The sequence below is a fragment of the Vulpes lagopus genome, chromosome 3 (genome assembly GCF_018345385.1).
Source record: "Vulpes lagopus strain Blue_001 chromosome 3, ASM1834538v1, whole genome shotgun sequence".
In the NCBI taxonomy this organism is placed as follows: domain Eukaryota; kingdom Metazoa; phylum Chordata; class Mammalia; order Carnivora; family Canidae; genus Vulpes; species Vulpes lagopus.
In genome coordinates, this window is record NC_054826.1 from 136,366,902 (window position 1) to 136,390,450 (window position 23,549).

The 23,549-nt window shown below is 33.2% G+C and overlaps 1 protein-coding gene and 1 non-coding gene across 2 annotated transcripts in view; both read left to right on the forward strand.

Moving 5' to 3' along the window:
* COL11A1 (collagen type XI alpha 1 chain) overlaps positions 1 to 23,549 on the forward strand; it is a 197,925-nt gene that overhangs the window by 34,115 nt on the left and 140,261 nt on the right. The window lies entirely within an intron of this gene.
* On the forward strand, positions 1,915 to 2,059 carry LOC121488412. The gene has a single exon (XR_005987046.1). It is a non-coding gene; the product is annotated as a U4 spliceosomal RNA (small nuclear RNA).

The window sequence follows — 23,549 nt, forward strand, 5'->3', positions numbered from 1 at the left end:
CTGATACCTTTTGTGAAATTACTTCAACTTATCTGAATATGATGTTAATATACCTTTCTGTAAAAATTTACTCAAATATTTTTCTTTTCATTTTGTTTCACGTTATGGTATCTGTCTAGACTTTTGAATCTCTGCAAGTGAATGTGTAGAAATTAAACTAAAACTGATAAGAGATAGGAATGGTACCATATATGCATTATTTTAATGTTTGATAAACAGCTGTGATGGTTAAGATGACAAAAAATCAGTGATTCATTATTTTGAAAACTAGAAATATCACTTCTTTGGAAATAGTGTCATTCCAATTTAGATGCAAATTTGTTTAGTATATAATTCATCTGTATATTACCCTACATTTATGGAATGGTACTGTAATGGCAAAAATTCTAAACATGGCCATATTTGAAATACAGCCTGAAGACTTCTAAGAATTCAACACTAAACAGATAAAAGCAAACTGAATTTTTTTTAAGTATGACAAGTTAGTTTATATAAAAATGCCAAAATGAATTTATGGAGTCATAATTCAGATTATATAACTTCAGCATAGTGGAGTGAATATAAAAATTCATTATTGAATCAGAAAAATTTAATTTTGAATCCCAGAATAGCTTAATTACATTTCTCTATGTAATTACTTTATAGAAATTTTTTACTTATTTGTTTATTTTTACTTTGTGTAAGTTTTAACTTCTCATTCTTCAAATAGGGATAGTAATGTTATCTCCCTAGTAAGTATATGTATTATAAAAGTGAGCTCATTTATGTAAAGTGCTTAAAATACTGGTATAATATTATGTGTTAATTTATGTATTACTGTGTAGTTTTCTTATAATTACTTGCTTTCTTTTTTATCATCTTACAACTATGACATGTCAAATATTCTTATACATTTTTGATATGGGAGAGCAATAGAGATCCATGTATCAAAGGTTTTATGTGGCATTTTGTCTTGTAAATGAAGTAGTTGATTCCTGCGCTACTGCTTGTCTACAAGGTATCTTGTAGGGATTAGATGGATTTTCCCTTCCTATACAGGTAGCACCTGGGTACAGAACTTAGCAGGGGGGAACAGGGTCCGGGTAGATGAATACTTTCAAGCAGGCACAATATATCTAACCAACACTAATGCACAACCTTGTTTTTTTTTTTTTTTTCTAGCTTGATAATACACTTCAAAGATGGGAGGAAAAGCTAAATTAGAAAAAGAACTACATTGCCTGTATTCATTATCAATAAAATTAATTTTGTATTCTTTTAAACAGGAAATTTCTTTAGTACATATCAAGTTGTAGCCATTATAACCCAAGTTTTCAAAATATTGCTATTTTGATCTTTGAAAGCATTTTTTAAACAATTTTCTATCTTTGGGCAGATTTGTTATTTTGTTTGAAGCAATGAGAAGAATATAATGACAATTTAAGTGGAAACGCTCTTTGATGAAATTTTTTAATTTTTCAAACTTCTCAGCATAATTTTGGGATTCAGGTTTCTTGAGAGAAATCAATGAATAATAGTTTATAAAAGTTACACAATTTCAGTAGTTTTACAAGGCCAGAAAACTTACCTTAAAGTAATAATAGCCATCTCAAATGTTCCAGTAAGAATTTGATTACTACTTTGTGAGGCCTATGTATCTTTTTACTATGTATATTTTCCAAAGTGTATGCTTTTTAAAAAACTGTTAGTGGATATGGTTTTCCTATAGAACAATATAACAGAATGGTGGTAGCTTTCCCATTTATCTACTTTTCCCAGTCTAGATGCATTTACCTAGTAATACTTGAGATTTTTAAAATCTATCTATTGAGATATAATTGAAGCACAATAAACTGCTAATATTAGAAGTGTAACTTTTTGATCAATTGTGATGTTTACACATCTGAAACCATAATCATCAAGAAAATAATCATGAGCTTTGCGCAGTGGCAGTATCGTGGCCAATAAGGTTTATCTGAGGCACAGTTATTGCTAATTGAAGAAAATAATCATGGCCATCACACCCATAAGTTTCCTCATGGACTTCTATAATCTATCTCTTCTCCCCTAACCCTAGGAAATTACTCACTTGCTTTTAAATCACTATAGCTTATTTTTTCTAAAAATTTAATAAACAGAGTGATACTGAGTCTATTCTCTTTAGCTTGGCTTTTTTCACTCAGCATGTTTTTGAGACTTATCTGTGTTTCATGTATATCATTATTTTGCTTTTTAAAAAATTGCTGAGCAGTATTCTACTGTATGAATAAAGCATAGTTTGTTTATCCATTCATTCTATTAGTGGGCATTTGGATCCTTTCCAGATTTTGGCTCCTGCATTTAGCTGCTATGAGCGTTCATGTATAAGTTATTTTTTGTTGTTGTTGTTGTTGTTGTTTTTAAGTTTTTTGTGGGCATCTTTTTGTTTGTCTTGACTGAATACCGAAAAATGGAATGCTTTGTTTATTTGGTAGTGCATATTTAAGTTTAAAAAAGAACAAAAAAACTATTGAACTGTCTTCCAAAGTGACATTAATCATTTTACACTCCCTCCAGCAGTAAATGAAAGTTGCAGTTGCTCTGTGTCCTTGTCAACCCGTATTATAGTCTTCTAAATTTTAGCCATTCTCAGTGGTTGTGTACTAGTGTTTCATTGTGGGGTTAGTTTACATTTACCTCATAACTGGTGATGTTGAGCATTTTTTCAGGTGCTCACTGGCCGTTTCTGCATCTTCTTCCACGAGCTATCTTTTGTCCATTTAAAAAATTGGGTGCTCTATTTTGATTATGGAGTTTTAAGAGTCTTAAAAATAAATCCTTCATACTTTGTCTGATGGAGTTTTGCAAATAGTTTTCCAGTATGTGGCTTGCCTTTTTATTTCATTAACAGTGCCTTTTAAAGAGTAGATGCTTTTCATTTTGATAAAGTTATAATTTGTCAATTTTTTTGTTTATACTTTTTGTGTTCTAAGAGACCTTTACCTACACCAAAAGTACAAAAATTTTCTTCTGTTATCAGATATATTGTAGTTTTAGGTTTTACACATAAATCATGCCATATTTTGAGTCAATATATGTGTATGGTATCAGGTAAAGGTTAATGTTGATTGTTTTTAGACAAAGATATCCAGTTCATCCTTTATAAAGAAGACTTCCATTTCATGCATGGGATGCTGTAGTTTCTATGTCAGAAATCAGGGCTACATTTGAGTAGACCTATTACTGAACTAGTACCCTATTCCATTGATTTGTCTATCTTTTCATCAATACCAAACTATCTTGATTATTGTAGTTTAGTAGAAAGTTTTGATATCACGTGGGGTAACTGCTCTTACTTTTTATTCTTTGCAAACATTGCTTTAGCTCTTTTAGGTTATTGGCATTCTATGTAAATTTTGGAATAAGCTTACTGATTTCTAAAATAAAATTGAGTTTTAATTTAAATAAAATTTGGTTTTAATTGGAATATCATTTAAGCTGTAGATCAGAATGAAGAGAATCCATATTTTTTTTTTGAGAATCCATATTTTAACAAACATTGAGTTCTCTATTTCCTGGATATGGTATAATTTTCCATTTATTTCGCTCTTTAATTCCTTTCACAAGGTTTCCTAGTTTTCAGTGTAGATGTCCATTTTCCTCTGAAAATGAACTAGATATGATCTCATTCCATGTAGATTTATTGACAATTACTTTATGGCCCAGGTTATAGTCTATCTTGGTTAATGTAGCATATGGCCTTAAAAAGAAAGTGTGCCATAAAATAATTGGACCAATTGTTTTATAGTTATAATAGAGATCTTAAAGTCTGTGGGTTATCTGAGTTGTTTAGTGTCTTTTTAAAATTATTCATTGATATGCTTTGTTTTTTTTTCTAATTTTATTTATTTATTCATGAGAGACATACACACACACAGAGGCAGAACACAGGCAGAGGGAGAAGCAGGCTTCATGTAGGGAGCCTGATGTAGGGACTCCATTCCGGGACTCCAGGATCACACCTTGGGCAGAAGGCAGACGCTAAACCACTGAGCCACCCAGGGATCCCATGCTTTGTTTTTTTTAGAGCTGTTACAGGTTCAGAGCAAAATTGAGGAAAGTAGACAGTTTCCTATACCCTTGTGCATGTATATCTGTGCGTGAGCACACTCACACTCACATACAAAGAAATACAGCCTCTTCTACTATCAATTTCCCCACCAGTCCAGTATAGTTGTTTCAATGGGTAAACTTATATTGACATGTCATTATCAACTGAAGTCCATAGTTTACATTAGGATTCACTTTTGGATCATACATTCTATGGATCCTGGCTAATGTATCATGATACATATTCACCAATGTATTATCTTATGAAATAATTTCATGCCCTAAAAATCCTCTCTGTTCCCCTTATTCATCCTTCTCTCTCTTCTGAATCCTAGCAATCACTAATCTTTTTAATGTTTCCATAGTTTTGCCTTTTCCAAAATGTCATGTAGTTGTAAACATAAAGGTATAGTCTTTTCAGGTTGACTTTTTTCACTTAGCAATATGCATTTATGTTTCTTCCATGTCTTTCGTGGCTTGAGAGCTTATTTCTTTTTAGTTCTCAATAATATTCCATTGTCTGAATGTAACAGTTTATTTATCCATTCGTCTACTGAGGACTATCTTGGTTGCTTTCAAGTCTTTGGTAATTATGAATAAAGCATCTATAAAAATCTGTGTTTACGTTTTTGTGCATAGTTTTGAACTTCTTTGGGTGAATATCAAAATGTGTGATTGCTGATATGGTAAGAATGTGTTTACCATATCAGCAATCTTCCAAAAGATGATTTGGAATGATTCCAAAAGATGACTAGACTGTCTTCCAAAAGAGCTAGCCATTTTGCATTCCCACCAGCAGTGAATTAAAGTTCCTGTTCAACATTTTTGGTATTTTGGGCATTTTGGATATTGGCCATTCCAATAGGTGTGTAGTAGCATCTCATTGTTTTAGTCTGCATTTTCCTGATGACATGTTGAACATCTTTTCACATGCTTACTTGCCATCTGTGTGTCTTCTTTGGTAAGCTGTTACAGTCTTCTGCCCATTTTTAAAATCAGGTTGTTCATTTTCTTATTGTTAAGTTTTAAGTGTTTTTTTTTTAATATTTTGGGGAACAGGGCTATATTAGATGAGTATTTGCAAATACTTTCTGTCAGTTTGACTTGTTTTCTCATTCTCTTGGTATTGTCTTTCACAGAGGTGAAGTTTTTAGTTTTAATGAAGTCTAGCTTATCAATTATTTCTTTCATGAATCATGCTTTTGATGGTGTATCTAAAAAGCCATCACTGTACCCAAGATCATTTAGTTTTTCTTGTATGTTATCTTCTATGAGTTTTAGGTTTTGCATTTTACATTTACTTCAGTGATCCATTTTGAGTTCATTTTTGTGAAGGGTTTGTGTTTAGATTCACTTTTTTTACATGTGGCACCCCACATGTTTTCCAGCACTATTTGTTGAATAGACTAACTTTGCCCCATTGTATTGCCTTGCTTCTTTGTCAGAGATCAGTTATACCTATTTGGGTCTATTTCTGTTCCACTGACCTATTTGGTTTTTTTTTTTTCAACAGTACTACACTATCTTGATTACTGTCACTGTATAATAAATCTTGAAGCAATGTTAGTCCACCCAACTTTATTCTAGTCAATCAATATTGAGTTGGCTATCCGGTATCTATTGCCTTTTGTTATAAACTTTAGAATCAGTTTGACAATAAACACAACAAAATAGTTTCCTGGGATTTTAACTGAGAATGTTGAATCTCTAGATGAAGTTGGGAAAACTGACATCTTGACAATATCAATTCTCTTATTCATGAATATAGAATATCTCTCAGTTATTTAATTCTTTGATATCTTTCATCAAAGTTTTGTCATTTTTCTCATATATATGTTGTAAATTTAGATTTGACCTATTTCATTTTTTAAGTGTTAATGCAAATGGTATTGTGTTTTTAACTTCATATTCACTTGTTCATTGGTTGTACACAGAAAAACAACTGGCTTTTGTACGTTAACCTTATATCCTGCAACCTTGCTCTAATAACTAATTAGTTCCAGGAGGGCTTTTTGTTTTTGTTTTTGGTTTATGTGTTTGTTTATTCTTTTGGATTTTCTATATAGGCAATCATGACATCTGTGAACAAAGATAGTTTTATTTCTTCCTTCCATATCTGTATCTTTTATTTCCTTTTCTTGTCTTATTGCATTAGCTAGGACTTCCAGTACAATATTGAAAAGCAGTGGTGAGAGGGGACATCCTTGCCTTGTTCCTGCTTTTAGTTGGAAAGCTTCAAGTCTCACCAGTAAGTATGATTAGTTTTAGGTTTTTCATAGATTTTTTTAATTTATCAAATTAAGTAAGTTTCCCTCTATTTCCAGTTTGCTGAGAGTTTTTTTTTTTATCATAAATAGATGTTCAATTTTGGCAAATGTTTTTTCTGCATCTATTGGTATGATCATGTGGAGGTTTTTTTTTTTTTTTTTTTTTGGCTTATTGATGTGATAAATTACATTAATTGATTTTCAAATGTTGACCCAGCCTTATTTATTTACCTGAGGTAAATTTCATTTAGTCATGGTATATAGTTCTTTTTATACATTGTTGGTTTATACATTGTCAGTTTGCTAATATTTCACTGAAAATTTTTGCATCTGTGTTCCTGAGACATATTGGTCTGTACTTTTCTTGTGAAGTCTTTGTCTGGCTTTGGTTTAGGAAATAGCATCCTCATAGAATGAGGTAGGAAGTATTTCCTTTGCTTCTGTCTTTTGAAAGATAATGTAGAAAATTGGTATAATTGCTTACATAAATGTTTTATAGAATTCATCAGTGAACTACTCTGGGTCCAGTTTTTCTGTTTTGGAAGGCTATTAATGATCTAATTTCTTTAGTAGATAAAGCCCTATTCAAATTATCTATTTCTTGTATGAGTTTTTTTGCAGATTATGTCTTTTAAAAAATTGGTTTATTCCTTCTAGTTCATCACATTTGTGAGCATGGTTTTCTTGTATTATCATTTTATATCCATGAGATCCATAGTGATGTCCCTCTTCCATTTATAATATTAGTAATTGCATCTCCTCTCTTATTTTCTTAGCCTAGCTAAAGATGCATTGATTTTGCTTCATATATGTATATATATATACACACATATATATGTGTTTTATTTCATGTATTTATATATGACTTTATTTCATATATATACACACACACATTTGATATATATATAGAATATCTATATATTTGATATATATATATATGACATATATATTGGACATACACACACATACACTGCTGTTTTCCAATTTACTGATATCTTCTCTAATTTTTATTATTTCTTTTCTTCTGCTTACTTTGGATTTAATTTGCTCTTCTTTTTCTAGTCTCCTAAGGTGGAAGTGTAGGTGATTGATTTTAGATTTTTCTTTTACTCTAATTTATGTCTTCAATGCCATAAATTTCCCTGAGAATTTCTTTTGCTGCATCCCATACATTTTGATAAGTTGTGTTTTTATTTTCATTTAGTTCAAAGATACTTTTACATATCCTTTGAGATATCAGCTTTGATTCATGTGTTATTTAGAATTATGTTGCTAATTCTTTAGGAATTTTGGAACCTTCCAGATATCTTTCTGTTATTGATTCTTAGTTTAATTCCACTATGTTCTAAGAGCAGATACTATATGATTCTATTATTTTAAAATTGTTAGTTTTATGGCCCAGAATGTGCTCTATCTTGATGAATGTTCCAGGGTGAGCCTGTGAAGAATATGTAATCTGTTGTTTTTGGAATAAGTAGTGGATGGATGTCAATTACAGTTGGTCCCTGAACAACACAGATTTGAACTGCATGGGTCCAGATTTTTTCAATATATACAGTTCTGTAAATAAATACATTTTATCTTTCTTATGATTTACTTAATAACATTTTTCTTTAGCTTATTTCGTTAAGCATGCATCATACAATAAATATAGTATACAAAATGCATGTAATTTAACTTTATTCTGATAAGTAAGGTTTCTGGTCAACAATAAGCTACTAATATCTATGTTTTGAGGGAGTCAAAATTATACATGGATTTTCAGTTGTGTGGGGAGTCAGCATCTCTCACTCTGAGGTTTTTCAAGGGTCAACTGTATATCCAGTTCATTGATAGTGCTGTTCGGTTCAACTATGTCTTTACTATATTCTGCAGCTGGATCTGTTGATTTCTGGTGGAAGGTGCTAAAGTTTCCAACAATAATATTGGATAAATCTATTTCTTCTTGAAATTGTGTCAGGTTTTGCCTTACATATTTTGATGTTCTGTTATTAGGCACATACACATTAAGGACAGTCATCTCTTTTTGACAATTGACTTCTTTATTATTATGTAATATCTCTTTATCACTAATACCTTTCCTTGCTCTGAAGTCTACTTTGTCTGAAGTTATTAGACATACTCTTGTTTTCTTTTGACTAGTGATGGCACAGTGTATCTTTCTCCATCCCTTTACTTTTAGTCTGTATGTGTCTTTATATTAATGTAGATTTCTTGTAGATAACAAATAGTTGGGTTTTGTTTTTTGATCCACTCTGACAATCTGCTTTTTCATAGGTATATTTGGACTATTGATATTTCAAGTGATTATAGATATGATTGAATATATATCCACCATATTTGGCACTGTTTTCTGTTTGTTGACCTTGTTTTTGTTCACCTTTTGTCTTCTACAATTCTGCATTTTTTGTATAAATAGGGAATTTTATATTATTACACTTCACTCTTTGCATATTAATTACACTACCTTTTAAACTTAATGTTAACTGTTGCCTTAGTGTTTGCAGTATACATTTTTTAAAAAGTTTATTTATTTAATTTAGCATCGCTACACCCACGTAGCAGTTGAACTCACTCACCCACAGCAGTTGAACCCCGAGATCAGTAGTCACATACTCTTCTGACTGAGCCAGCCAGGTGCCCCAGCAGTAATTTTCAATTAATCCCTAAGTCACTTTTACATTATGCTATACTATTTCATAGGTAGGGCAAGTACCTTATAATAACAGAATATTCCTAATTCGTCCCTCTCATACCTTGTATCATTGCTTTCATTCATTTCACTTTTTCATAAGCATATATATATATTTATGCATATGAATTGAATACATTTTTGCTATTATTATTTTAAACAAAATATGATCAGTTAAATCAATTAAGAATAAGAAAAATAAAAATTCTTATTTTACTTTTACTTATTCTCCACTGCTATTCCTTTCATTATCTACACTTGAAATTCTGACTAATATAATTTTTCTTCTCTCAAAAGAACTTTTCTGAAATTGCTTGAAAGGTAGTCCCACACCAACCAATTCCCTTAGTGTTTGCTTTTCTGAGAAAGTCATTTCTCTTTCACTCTGAAAGATAATTTTGCAGGATACAGATCTCTAAGTTGGTGGTTTTTTTCTCAACACCTGAAATATTTTATTCCATTCTCTTCTTGCTGTGCAGCTTCTGAAGAAAAGTCAGGTATAATTGTGATCTTTGCTCCCCTACAGTTTAGGTGTCTTCCTTTGGATTCTTTCAAGATTTTTCTTGATCATTGACTTTCTGAAGTTGAACTAGTTTTTCTCTGGCATTTATGCTGCTTGAGGTTCTCTGAGTTTCTTGGGTACTTGGCCTGACATTAATTTGAGCAAATTTTCAGTTGTTATTGGTTCTAAAATTTCTCTGTTACTCACTTTCTTCCTTCTTCTGATATTCTTTTTTTTTTCTTCTGATATTCTCATTACATATGTGCTATATCTTTTGTAGTTGTCCCACACTCCTTGGATATTCTGTGCCCCCTCCCCCCATCATTTCCTTTCTCTTTGCTTTTTTATTTTTGGAAGTTTCTATTGTCATGTCTTCAAGCTCAGAGATTCCTCAGGTAGGGCAGTCTACTAATAAGCCCATCAAAGACATTCTTCATTTTCAATCTCTAGCATTTCTTTTTGGTTCATACTTAGAAATTCCATGTTTTTGCTTACATTATCCATCAGTTCTTGCATATTGTCTGTTTTTTTTTTTTTACATTAATGTCTATAGAATAGTAGCAGTCATTTTTAAAAATTTCTTGCTGGACAATTCCAGAATCTTGCCAGAATCTTGATTGTAGTTCTGATGTTTGTTCTGTCTCTTCAAACTGATTTTAGCCTTGTTGTATGCCTTTTAACTTTCCATTGAAAAGTGGACTTTGTGTATTGGGTAAAAGAAATTTGGTAAAGAAGACTTCAGTAATGTGTTGGTATGGTGCGGGGGGAGGGGAGGCATGCTATAGTCCTATGATAGATCTCGGTCTTTTAGTGAACTTGTACCCTTGGATTGTGAAGTTTGCCAGTGCTTTTCAGTTCTTTTTCCCCACCAGGTGGGGTAGAATGACTATATAAGGCTGTAGATGTGTGTTTTCCTTTCTGCCACATGGAAGGGGGCTGGAATTGTATGCTTCCTTTTTTCCAATTCTGTATGGGTCTTCTTTATTTTTAAAAATTTTTAATGAGTTTTTAAAAAGATTTTATTTATTTATTCATGAGAGACACAGAGACAGAAGCAGAGACATAGGCAGAGGGAGAAGTAGGTTCCCCTTGCTAGAAACCTGATGCTGGACTCCATCTCCAGACCCCAGGATCATGCCCTGAGCCAAAGGCAGACACTCAACCACTGAGCTGCCCAGGCATCCCTGGATCTTCTTTAATTAAGTAGGAAAAAAGCAAGTTATTCCTATATTTTAAAATTATCATTATATCACTAATCATTTCTTTAAATTTTATTTTTGTTTTATATATATATTTAGATGGTCTTTCAGAAAATATGAATTTTAAGAACCAAAAAGTGGATGTGAGTGAACTCAGATAATAAAGTCATTTCCATTGTTTCACTTGAGGAATGAAAGATGAAGGCAAAGTTATCATTCCTCAACTGAGAAGTGCAGAACTCATTAAATGAAAAAGGTGATGATGATAGTGATGTTTTTGCCTTTTTAACCACACTTACAGTACTTAGCAGTATTGACTCTGGAGCCAGAGAGCCCCGGTGTGATTTTTGAGTTTGGAATTTAATCACATTGGATCTCATGGGCAAGACACCCAACTTCTCTGTGTCTTTTTCCTCATCTGTAAAATGGGATAGCTGGGGCACTTCTTTCATGTAGTCATTGGAGGACTAAGTGAGTTAACATGTATAAAACATTTAATCTGCATCTTGTAATACTTAGTGTTTTATAAGTGTTTGAAAAATAAACTTTCAAAAAAAAAGAAAAATAAATTTTCTTCTATTGATTATTTCTGAAATTAGGTGAAAACAGCAGATACATAGCTAGCATAGAAGCTACATTGTAAAGAACTTCAGCTTATGATGTGCTATTTCAAAGAAGATTTCAAAAACTGAAAGGAAAAATGAAATGTCATCCTGGAGTGGAATTGTATTTCTTTGTCAAAGTAACACAGAGTCAGCAAAACAGAAAAACAACAAAGCTTTGAATTTACCACAGTTATTTAGTTTTGTTCTTCTGTGAATCTTCAGTTAACATGTACATTTGGGAATATAATGTGGCTCTTTTTTAATTGTTGAAAGCATTGTCTGGAATCAGTTTCGTGATTAATGTCTGTATCACGTAGTAAGACATCAAAATTGTTTAACTTCTAAATTTCAGTAAATATGTAAAATTTTAAGAGAAGTAACAAATGTGGACACCAAACATGAGGCACAAATTTGATAGGGTTGATACTCAAGCATGGCCCAAGTAAAGCTTGATTGTAACAAACACAAGTGCAATGCAAAATAGAGCAAAAAATCTCAAGGCATACACTAATCACTCATGTAACATTAGGATTCAGCAACAACACTGCTTTAAAGACATGCTGTATTCATGGACATGTTGATTTTCTCTAATATACATAAAAACTAAATATCTGTGCAGTTATTTCTAAAAGGAGATCTTATGGCTCTCATGCAGAAATAGTCCAATAAATTTGCATAACAGTATCTTATACTAGTAACTTTATCAAATACATTTTTGTTACTTGAACAAATTTAGAATTTGTCAGATTTTATTTAGACTTGGTGTTAATAATTATTTACAAAGCTGTGATGACAAATAAGATATTCACCTTTTGATTTTTTCTGTTTTTAGGAGATATTTTTTAACTACTTACCATATATACCAGTAGATCAAAGTACAACATTAAGTTTATCCTTTTTTTGAGAGTTATCCATAGCCAAGTCTGAAAGGAACATCTGTTTTTGGCTCTTTGATGTGTAATTACATTCTTTTTTGCTTCACTTTGAGTTGGTATGACAAGTGTGGTGAGGGTCAACACACAAAAATGTGCCACATTATTTATGACCAAGTTTCTGTGATGCTGTGGGACGTCTCTGCAGTTCTCTCTAGATATCACTGTACATTATTATAAAATAGCCTTGCGGTATGCTGTTGCCATTCAGACTGTATTGAGATCTGCACTGTTATAGTGTGATATGCAGATAACAGGCTATGTTTGGGGACTTCATTGATAGTTTAGTACAATTTTATATTTAGCAGGATTTATGGTTGAAACTGATTTAAGAAACTCAATGTAGCATTCATTTGAGGTGGATTTAGATTTCAGAGTTCTATAGAAGATGCAAAGTGCCAGTTATACAGGATATTTCTGGTCCTCTAAAAGGAACATTGCCATTTTGATTCAGTTTTTTACTTTTCGATTAGTGCATCACTGGATTTTCCACTGCCAACAGAGCACAATAAAATGTCACATTTTATTTTGTCCTTTAAAAAACTTTATCTCTGATTACCCTGGTGAAAAGTGTAACCTGTCTTCCTAATTTTTTTCCTTTTAATGTTTATTATTAGTCTGGGCATTTAACTTCTTAGAGAATAAGCCATTTTTTTTTAATAAGCCATTTTGAATTGCGTTCTTGTCGCTATATCTCTCTTATGTTGTTTTATAATTACCTGTTAATATGTAGCTTTCTCATTAGACTATACATTTCTTGAAAGTAAGATTTATAGTCTATTTATTTAGATATTCCAGCAGCACCACCAAGCACAAAGTTTGACATAGTGTTTATAGAACCTGAAGACTAGTAAATTCATAAATGAGTGCTGTACCTGGTGGTGATGAAGGCTTTGTTAGAAGTGTCTGGAAGAAAAAGGGGCAGGGGTAGCTGTAGGCTAGCATATGCCAATTGAAAGTTAGGTGTTTATTAAATAGTTGACTATTCCCTGTTGAAGCAGAATAACCATTGTGCTTAAATAATTGATATAGAGACATAAATAAATAATTGTAATAAGATATGATTGAGTCTATAATAAAGATAGAGAAATGTTCAAGTGAGGGAATAACAACCATATTCAAAATGTTGAAAAATAAAAAGATATTTCAAGATGAGGGCACATGAGCAAAAGATGAAAGTTTGGAGTGAGCACAGCAGATCTGAGAAATGTAATTTTGTTTGGGGGCATCGGGGATATGACCTGGTTGAATGTGTTAGGGCCTGTTTGTGGAAAGCTTTTTCAACCGTAGGTCATGAGATATCTCTTTAAGTAGAAAAAGTAAACCGTCAGATTTGTTTTTTTTAAAAAGCGTGTTTGTGAGTGCACGCGCACATGCGTGGCAGTGAAGGAGTTCGTCTAGAATCAGGAGAAACTGGTGGAAAAAAAGGAAAAACCAACAAACCCTAATATGTTGAAAAATTAGTTCAAATAAAAGGTATTAGAGTAATGACAAAGCCTTGACTGAAGAATGGGGAGGGAAGGGTCTTGCTTCAGGATGCCATGTAGGCGGAGCTGACAGGACTTGGGGACTGATTGATTATGTGGAGTTAAGGGAGAGAGGAACTTAGTACTTTAAGTTTCACATAGATAGTAAATAGTTGCTGTTTCCTTCTCACAATCATGAGCTGGTTGGAATTTTAGCCAAGTTTAAAAGCCTTCCATTTTCTTTTTTATGATTTATGAATTACATAAAGCTTTACACTGGCTAAATGGCCATAGGATTATCCTGGACAAAATAATCTTCTCTCCATATTTCTATACTTTTCAGGCGTTATGGAAAACACACCATAAATGTGAAATTATTACCCACTCAAAGGAATATAAGAATGCGATAGACTATTAAATTATGTTTTAAGTAAGCTTTTTTTTAGAAATGAAATCTTTTTAAGGCACCACCTAGTTCATTTCTGTTTACAATATGGCTTAGTCTTTAGAAGAGTGGCAAGTATACAGTAAGTATCAACTAAGTATCATCTAGTATTACAACCGTCAGTGTTCCCTGTTCCTTGGATAATTGCAAGAACCTTTTAATTGATCTCCCTGCTTCTGTCCTGCCCAACTGTTAGTCTGTTCTTTAAACTTTAAGCACAAAAGAGAAAACCTATTCCTGTCAGATAGCACCTGATTGAAATAATGGATGAGTGAATGAGGGATGTCATCTTTTTGTTTGTGATCATCCAGTGGCTTTTCATGTCATTTACTGTACAAGTCAAAGTTCTTTCAGTATTCTAGAGGCTCGTATGAGATCCAACCCCACTCTGCTCCTTTTCTCTGACCTCATCAATGGCTCTTCTTTCCCTGGCTCTCTCTGGTCGGCAAGACATCCTATCTTTGAACACATCAAGCCTGCTCCAGGCTTGGGGACTCGGCATCCATTCATCTTCTGTAAGAAATCTGCATTTCTTATTTCCTCAGTCCTTCTTGGTCTCTGCCTCAGTATCTCTTTATCAGTGACACCTTTCGTGATCACTCTTTGTAATGTAGCATCCTACCTTCTGACACATCTCCCTTGTTCTGCATTAGGCTCTTTATGACACTTGTCACTTTCTGATGTACTATATTTTGTTTATTTTCTCTTCTCCTCTGGAACATAACCTCCAAAAGAGCAGGGATTCTGTGTTGTCTCTACAGAGTTAGGAATATTGCCTGAAACTTAATATTTCTTTCAATGAGTGAAATAAGTATACTTTCTAGCATGTATTAATTCAAGGGATATAGATTGCCTACAGCAAACAAAGAAGTAGGAGGCAAGGTTTATTACCTGTTTTCTATTTTATTTTTTTATTCATTATTTGGTGTTGAACAGAGCCACATGGATAGTTATCTTTCAGTAAGAAACCTTGTTAGTGGGCAGCCCAGGTGGCTCAGCAGTTTAGTGCTGCCTTGGGCCCAGGGCATGATCCTGGAGACCTGGGATTGAGTCCCACTTCGGGCTCCCTGCATGGAGCCTGCTTCTCCTTTTGCCTGTGTCTCTGCCTCTCTCTCTCTCTCTCAGTCTCTCTCTCTCTCTCTGTATCTCATGAATAAGTAAATAAAATCTTTAAAAAAAAAGAAACTTTGTTAGAACAGTGTAAGATAAATATGCACTTTTTATGCTAGTGTTTCATACAATTTTAGGCATTTTCTGTATTACTAGGTACATTGCTAGTACATTCAAAAAGTACTACATTCAAGTAACATTAAGAACACTACTCATTTTCTTAAAACTGATTTCTTAAGCTGATTTGAGGACACTAAGAAATGTAAAATCTCATGTGGGTGGCAGTTCTGTCTATGATTATGTGGTTTCCCTCATTCTTTCCTTTGAAGTATAGCTCAGATGCAATCTCTGATCCATTTTTCAATTACACTAAAATTCTAAGCATTTTGGCAGCTTTCCTTTTCCACACAAAATAGCTGAGAAAGAATCGTTAACTGTATGGAATGTTTGGAAAAAAAAAAAACTGTGATGAGAGTTAATGCTTTGGCAGATCCGGAAGTTGGAGTAGACAAGAAGCCTAGTTTTTCAATTAATCTTGATAATGGTAATTACTTCTTGAGAATCCTAAGCTGTATTTAATATTTAATGTCAGTTTTGTTCCTGGATATACAATCAAAAACCTCTACAAAGATAGCTTGTGCTTTAATAAAGCACAAGGTCTATTATACTACTCAGTATATACTACTGATTATTATTATAGTACTCACTGTATACTACTCAGTATGTCTACTCAGGTGACATCATATAATTTTGTAAAGCTATTGCTTTTACAGTGACACATCCTGGAAACTGCTTAGCAAAATGTATTTTCTTTTTCTTCTATTACTTTTTTTTTCCTGATGGGCTTTACTTATAGAATAATGACTTTAAGGCTCCTGAAACTTAACTTCTTTGGAATCTGTTATTGGAACAATTACAGATGAGTTCTCCAGCAGCATTTCTTAGATTTTATGGCGTTCATAGACACGTTGTCTAGAAGTTTGCCATTCAAAGATGTGTTTTCCTTTAATTGTCCTCAAACACTATAATAATTATACCTTATATTTGTGAACATGTTACATTTTAAAAACTGTTTAAATGCATATTATTTTTTAGAGAATCTCCAGGAAATACAGGAAAAAATAATAGTATTCTCAATTTACAGGTGTTGAACTCAAGTCTTGAAATGAACAAATTAATATCCCAGAGATCCATTTATTGAACAAACATTTATCGTGTATCCACAATGTGCAGGTCTATTCCAGGAACTGTGGAAATCTAGGAGAACAAAACAGATGAGTTCTTGCTCTCATTAAATTTATATTCCAGTGGCTTTAATTGAACAATATAGATTGGCTGATTAAGTGAAGGAGCCTAGACCAGAAACTGTGCCTTTTATCTTGATTGTTTGAATACTTAAACTTAGTACATATATAAAAGGAAGATGCCAATTAGCATTATAAGGCTTTCAAGTATATGGCTTTTTTTTTTAACTTTTCACATTCTCTGTGAGTCTACAGTGTGTTCCAGGAAAAAAATAAAAAAATCTCTACTCAGGTGATTACAACAGAGGTGTGAACAAGGAGGCTGGGGAACCTGGTAATAAGCATTACTTCCCTAGGGCTAAGGATACAAGGAGCAGAAACAGTGGTACAATTTTCTGAAAGCTGGAGGCATGCAGAAGTGTTTTCCAGCAATGGCAGTAATGGTAAGGTGGCCAGACTGCTGGGATAAGCCCATGAAATGTGACAAAAAGGACCTGACTTCCTTCTCTTCCAACCTTTCAAACTCTTGGTAGTAACTTTCATTGTCTGAATTGGAACCTGCAAAATAGTATAATGGCATGAGCTATAAGGGTCAGATTTGGGAGGCACAGAGTAAGAGAGAGAAATACATATAATTAGGATTTGGGGGCCAACAGAGAATAAAGAACACATTTATTTATTTATTTATTTATTTATTTATTTATTTATTTATAATTTTTTAATTTTTTATTTATTTTTTTTTCACATTTATATTTAAAAGAGAAACTGGGTGCTTTATCATTAATTGTGTCATATATGCCAAGTCTTTCTGGATCATTCCTCTAATTTTCCCCTATGGAACTTGTCTGCTCTTTACCCCTTAGCTGCCAATTCCTTTGTTCCTCATAAGTGCACTATAGTAGGTACCAAGGAAATATGTTTCTTTTTTTTTTTAATGATTTTATTTATTTAGTCATGATAGACACACAAATAGAGGCAGAGACCTAGGCAGAGGGAGAAGCAGGCTCCCTGCGGGGAGCCTGATGAGGGACTCGATCCTGGGACCCTGGGACCACAACCCGAACTAAAGGCAGATGCTTAACCACTGAGCCACCCAGGGGCCCCAGAAATATGTTTCTTAGATGTTATGTTTTGTGTACTATTAATCTTTACCAAGCTATAAACTATCTGAGTCTGTGAGTCTCTTTTCCCTCTTTCTTCCTCTTCCTTCTTTTCAGACAGCCAGCATGTTACTTGGCCTTCATATTTGTTGACTGAATGCATAGTTGAATGATTGATAAACAGACAAGGAAAAAAGATTCTCAGAGTTATCTGGCTGTTCAATTCCTGTGTCGGTGACAATTAAAAGTTGTAGGAGAAAAGCAATTATTATCTGGCTGATAAAGTATCTGTGCCTGTTAATACAAATTATCATGTATCCTAGTATATAATGAAGAAAAATATTTTGTCTTGGGAAAAAAAGAGTAACTTGTCCTAAAATTGTGAGGTATACGGTACCTCCTAAAATTAGGAATGTTGAATAGCAGGTTTGCTTTTGCACTCAAGAAAAAAGTTCTTTCCGAATACTCCCATTTCAATAGGGAATTCTGTGTTTCAACTTTGAGAACATGCCCCCATTCACCATTCAGTAGGCGTACAGACAGATTGGCTATACTCTGTCATGAATTTTCACACTGACATGGAAAAAAATCTTTTTCTAAAAAATTAAAGAAAAGAGTAAAAGGTATATTTATTGTTTTATATATTTATATACGTAATTCTAAAATCCTCTTAGGCTTATATATCTTATAAAACAGCCATTTTTTTTTTTTTTATTCATGAGAGAGGGGGGGTGGTGTGGGGCAGAGACACAGGCAGAGGGAGAAGCAGGCTCCATGCTGGGAGCCCAAGGCGGGACTCAATCCCGGGACTCCAGGATCACGCCCTGGGCCAAAGGCAGGTGCCGAACCGCTGAGCCACCCAGGGATCCCCAAAACGGCTAATTTTGACTTAATAAAACTTTACTTAACTAAAGGAAATATATCATTCATTGTTACAGGTAGAGGAGTAGAACACAGTAAGCCTAAGGAAATATTTTTAATAGTTCTGTTCTTTCTGGGACAGTATCACGGTATATAGAACAAGAATATGAGTGTGTAGAAATGTTAGAACCAGTGATTTCTTTTCATCTACTGAGAAGTATTTTCTGTAGCCTTAAAAATAGGCAGTAAAAAGGGAGATGCTAAATTGATGTGTAAAACAAATCATTTCCAAGTATCAGGCTTATTTACTTAGAGGAGTAGATGTACCAGCTCAACTGTTAAACTCTTTATGGAATGATGAAAAGAGTCTATCATTTCTTTCATATTCAAAAGATGATAATTACTTTAAAAATAAGTCCAAAGTTTACTGCCAAGTCAAAGGCTCTGAAATACAAAGTAAATGTTAAATTCTGCTCTTAACTTTGTGAGACAGGCAATGAAAATCATACAAAGGCCATATACATGCAAAAGCCATATTTGGCCTTTTTGCTGGCATTAGTTACATGAATTTGTCTTTTGAGTCTGTGTTAGAATACAAGTTAAAAATGTTAAATGATGCCTGCTGTTTTCTTTCATAAAACATAAAATTCACAGATGATTTTTTTCTTATCTTAAAATAAGTCTCAATATGATTTCCACTTTATTTTAAAGTCCTCTTCTTAGATGGTAAATATTATTTTCAGTTATATTTTTTTAAGAAAAAAGATCTTTGTAAAAAATATCAGATACATTTATTGGGTGAGAGGAATTACATTGTAGTGATACACATTTTAAATGCTCGTTATTTTACGAAATTTTGAAATGAATCCTTTTGTGATCTGAGAATCATCTCAGTATTTTTACATTTAAATTTATACATTAAAAAAATAAATTTATACATGTGTTTTCTTAAATCAAGAAAGTACTAAGGATGCTATTTTACTCTCCGATTTGCATTAGTTTGACAGGTAAAATAAAATGCAAACTACAAAAGATATACAATTCTGATATTGAATACATATATATATATTTGTGTATATATATTTTCATTTTCAAAATAGAATTTATTTCTGTAATAAAGAATTAAAATATGGCTGTGAAAGTAGAAAATAATATAGAAAAATATTTAAAATGTGCAATAGTAATTTTAGAGTAAAGGTAGTTAAGCATTAGAGTCCATGCTCAACTTCTACTTGAAAGACCAACCAGTATTTTATATATTAACTACACTGGAAAACACATACCTACTTGCAATTTCAATTAACAGTTATAATTCAAAAACAGATTTATATGCTTGGTAAGGCCCTTGTGAAAATGTAAGTATAAATTTTGAGGATATATATATATATATATATATAATTCCTATGAGAATGTATTTTTTGGTTGTTTTCCCATTGTTTACATGAAGTTGAACTCGAACATAATTTCATTAATATGGAGTTAGCGATACAATCAGGAATTTTTTTTAAGTATAATTGATATATAATATTAGTTTCCAGTATACAACATACCAACTTGATATACAATAAACTTCCTTTTTTTTTTAAAAAAAAGAAAGATTTGGGATCCCTGGGTGGCGCAGCGGTTTGGCGCCTGCCTTTGGCCCAAGGCACGATCCTGGAGACCCCGGATCGAATCCCACGTCAGGCTCCCGGTGCATGGAGCCTGCTTCTCCCTCCGCCTGTGTCTCTGCCTCTCTCCCTCTCTCTCTGTGACTATCATAAATAAATAAAAATTAAAAAAAAAAAAAAAAGAAAGATTTTATTTATTTATTCATGAGAGACACACAGAGAAAGGCAGATACATAGGCAGAGGGAGAAGCAGGCTCCCTGAGGGGAACCTGACGAGGTCCTGGGATCATGACCTGAGCCGAAGGCAGATGCCCAACTACTGAGCCACCCAGACACCCTGCAATAAGCCTCCTTACCATCTGTCACCATACATAGGTTTTTACAATATTATTTACTGTATTCTCTGTGCTGTACATTATATTCCCATGCCTATTTATTTTATAACTTGAAGATTGTGCTTTTTTAATCCCCTTTTTCTATTTCATCAATTGCCTTTCACCCTCTATCCCTGGGCAAACATCAGTTTGTTCTCTATATCTGTAAGTCTACTTCTGTTTGGTTGTGTTTGTTCATTTGATTTGCTTTATATATTCCATATGCAAATAAATCATAAGGTATTTGTGTTTCTCTCCCTGACTTGTTTCACTTAGCCAATGCACTCTAGTTCCATCCATGTTGTTGCAAATGACAAGATTTCATTTTTTTTGTGGCTGGGTAATAGTCTATCACACACACTAGTGCACACACACACACACACACACATCTTCTTTATATATATTAGGATTTTTGTTGTCTTTGGATAAGTTCCCACAAGTGATACTGCAAGATCATATGACAGTTCTAGTTAATTTTCTAGGGAACCTCCGAATGATTTCCATAGGGCTATACCCATTTGCATTCACACCAACGGTGCATGAGGGTTCTCTTTTCTCCACACTTTCACTAACACTTATTATTTCTCGGGGATTTCTTTTGTTGTGTTTTTGATACTTTTTTTTAAGAACCTTTTTTATTTAAAGATTTATTTATTTATTTATTTATTCATGAGAGACAGAGAGAGAGGCAGAAACACAGGCAGAGGGAGAAGCAGGCTCCATGCAAGAGCCTGATGTGGGACTGGATCCAGGGCCTCCAGGATCACACCCCGGGCTGAAGGTGGCGCCAAACCGCTGAGCCACCCAGGCTGCCCTGTTTTTGATACTTTTTAAGACATTAAGACTAGTATAACATCTCACTGTGGTTTTGATTTGCCTTTCCCTGATAATTAGTGATGACGAGCATCTTTTCATGTATCTGTTGATCATCTATACATCCTCTTTAGATAAATATCTATTCCTCTGCTCCTTTTTAGCCAGAATGTTTGTTCGCTGATATTGAATTGTATGAGTTCTTTATATATTTTGGATGTTAAATCTATCAGATACATCGTTTGCAAATACCTGCTTCTATTTAGTAGATTGCCTTTTCATTTTGTTGTTTTCCTTCACTGTCCAAAAGTTTTTTTACAGTTTTGATGTAGTCCCATTTGTTTTTACCTTTTGTTTTCCTTGCCTGAGGAGACAGATCCCACAAAATATTGCCAAGACCAGTGTGAGAGAGTTCACTGGGTATGATTTCTTCTAGTTTTGTGATTTTAGGTCTTAACATTTAAGTCTTTAATTCATTTTGATTTTACTTTTGTATATGGAGTAAGAAAGTGGCTCTGTTTCATTCTTCTATAAGTAGCTGTGAAGTTTTCCCAACACCATTTACTGAAGAGACTGTCTTTCCCCCATTGTATATTCTTACTTTCTCTGCTGTAGATTAATTAACCATCTAAGCATGGGTTTATCTTAGGGCTCTTTATTGTGTTCCATTGATCTGTTCCATTTGGGTTCTTTTGTGTTCCATAATGTCATTGATATTTTGATAGGAATTGCATTATATCTAGATTACTTTTTTGCCTTTTTACTTAGTAATTGAAATGCATTTTGACATAGTCTTATAAATGGACATTTAAATTCAGTATGAACTCTAGCATAATTTAATTTGATGAATTTTTTTAAACCTCTTGTAAGTTTACTTAAAAACTTGCTCAAAAAAAAAAAAACTTTGCTCCCTTCAATTCTTTATTTATACTTGGAATGTACTTTTTAAAAATCTTTTTCACTTTATATTATCTCCAATGGACTAAGGGATATTTACACAGAGTAATACTGATAGATATATGATAATCTATGATTACCCTGAATTTTAGCTCTTTGCCAAATTAAATCAGTCAATATTTCTATGGCATCTACTTAATACCAGTTCCTGGTCATAGTCAGATATTACCCTAGTTATAAATAAACAAAACTACTTTTTAAAAAGTGTTCTTTATTCTGTTATAAAGACAACATTTACAGGGTATACATAAAAACAAACTAGTAGTAATTCAGTCTGTATTAGTATTCTAGGGCTGCCATAATAAAATATCACAGATTGACTATTAAACAATAGAACTTTATTTTTTTTACAGTTCTGGAGGCTAAAAGTCTGAGATAAAATTGTTAGCAGGACTGATTTCTTCTGAGGCCTTACTCATTAGCTTATAGATGACCCTTTTCTCCTTATGTCTTCATGTAGTCTTTTTTAGGTTGTGTCTGTGTCCTAATCTTATAAAGAGACCAGCTGTATTGAATTAGGACCTGCCATAATGACTTCATTTTACCTTAATTATTTCTTTATAGGTTCTGTCTCCCAGTAAGGTTACATTACAAGGTTAAGAGTTTGTATACACACACACACACACACACACACATATAACTCTCTCTCTCTCTCTCTCTCTCTCTGGTTGTTTGGGGAACACAGTTGAGCCCATAATACTAAGTCTAGGCAAGTTCATTTTATCCTTGATTAACAATGAGAAAATGGGCATAAATTGCTATAGAAAAAAGAAGTATGGACTGTCAGATGAAGGGGAATTTGCCCTGATTCTTACTGATTCCTATAGCTTGGTTTGGCTTTAGTAATACAATTTTACAATCTGTAAGTAGAACACAATTCAAAAGTAAATGAAGGCAGCTTTCTTAGAAGAAAAACTGAAATTCAGGAAACAATGATTAATTATTCCATTTTGTAGACTTAAGAGGATCATCCCCAAATATTTCCTTTTATTATGTTTCTTAACTGAGTAAATGATTTTACCATCCTGCTATTGCTCAATCCAGAAAGTAAAGAATTGTTTTCCATTCCTCTCTAACACACTTTTCTCCATCTTTCCTGCCACTCCCAATTCACCTCATCATCAGCACCCAGTCTCTGAACCTTGCAGATATTTTTCCCTAATATGTCAACTCTATGTCCCCTTTTTCCATTCCTGCTTCTGCTTGGTTTAATTTTTGAGTACTTAACTATATGGATCCCTAACAGATTCCCATGCTTCCAAACTGGTGGCTTCCAAATCATTCTTCCCCATGTTGTCAATGAT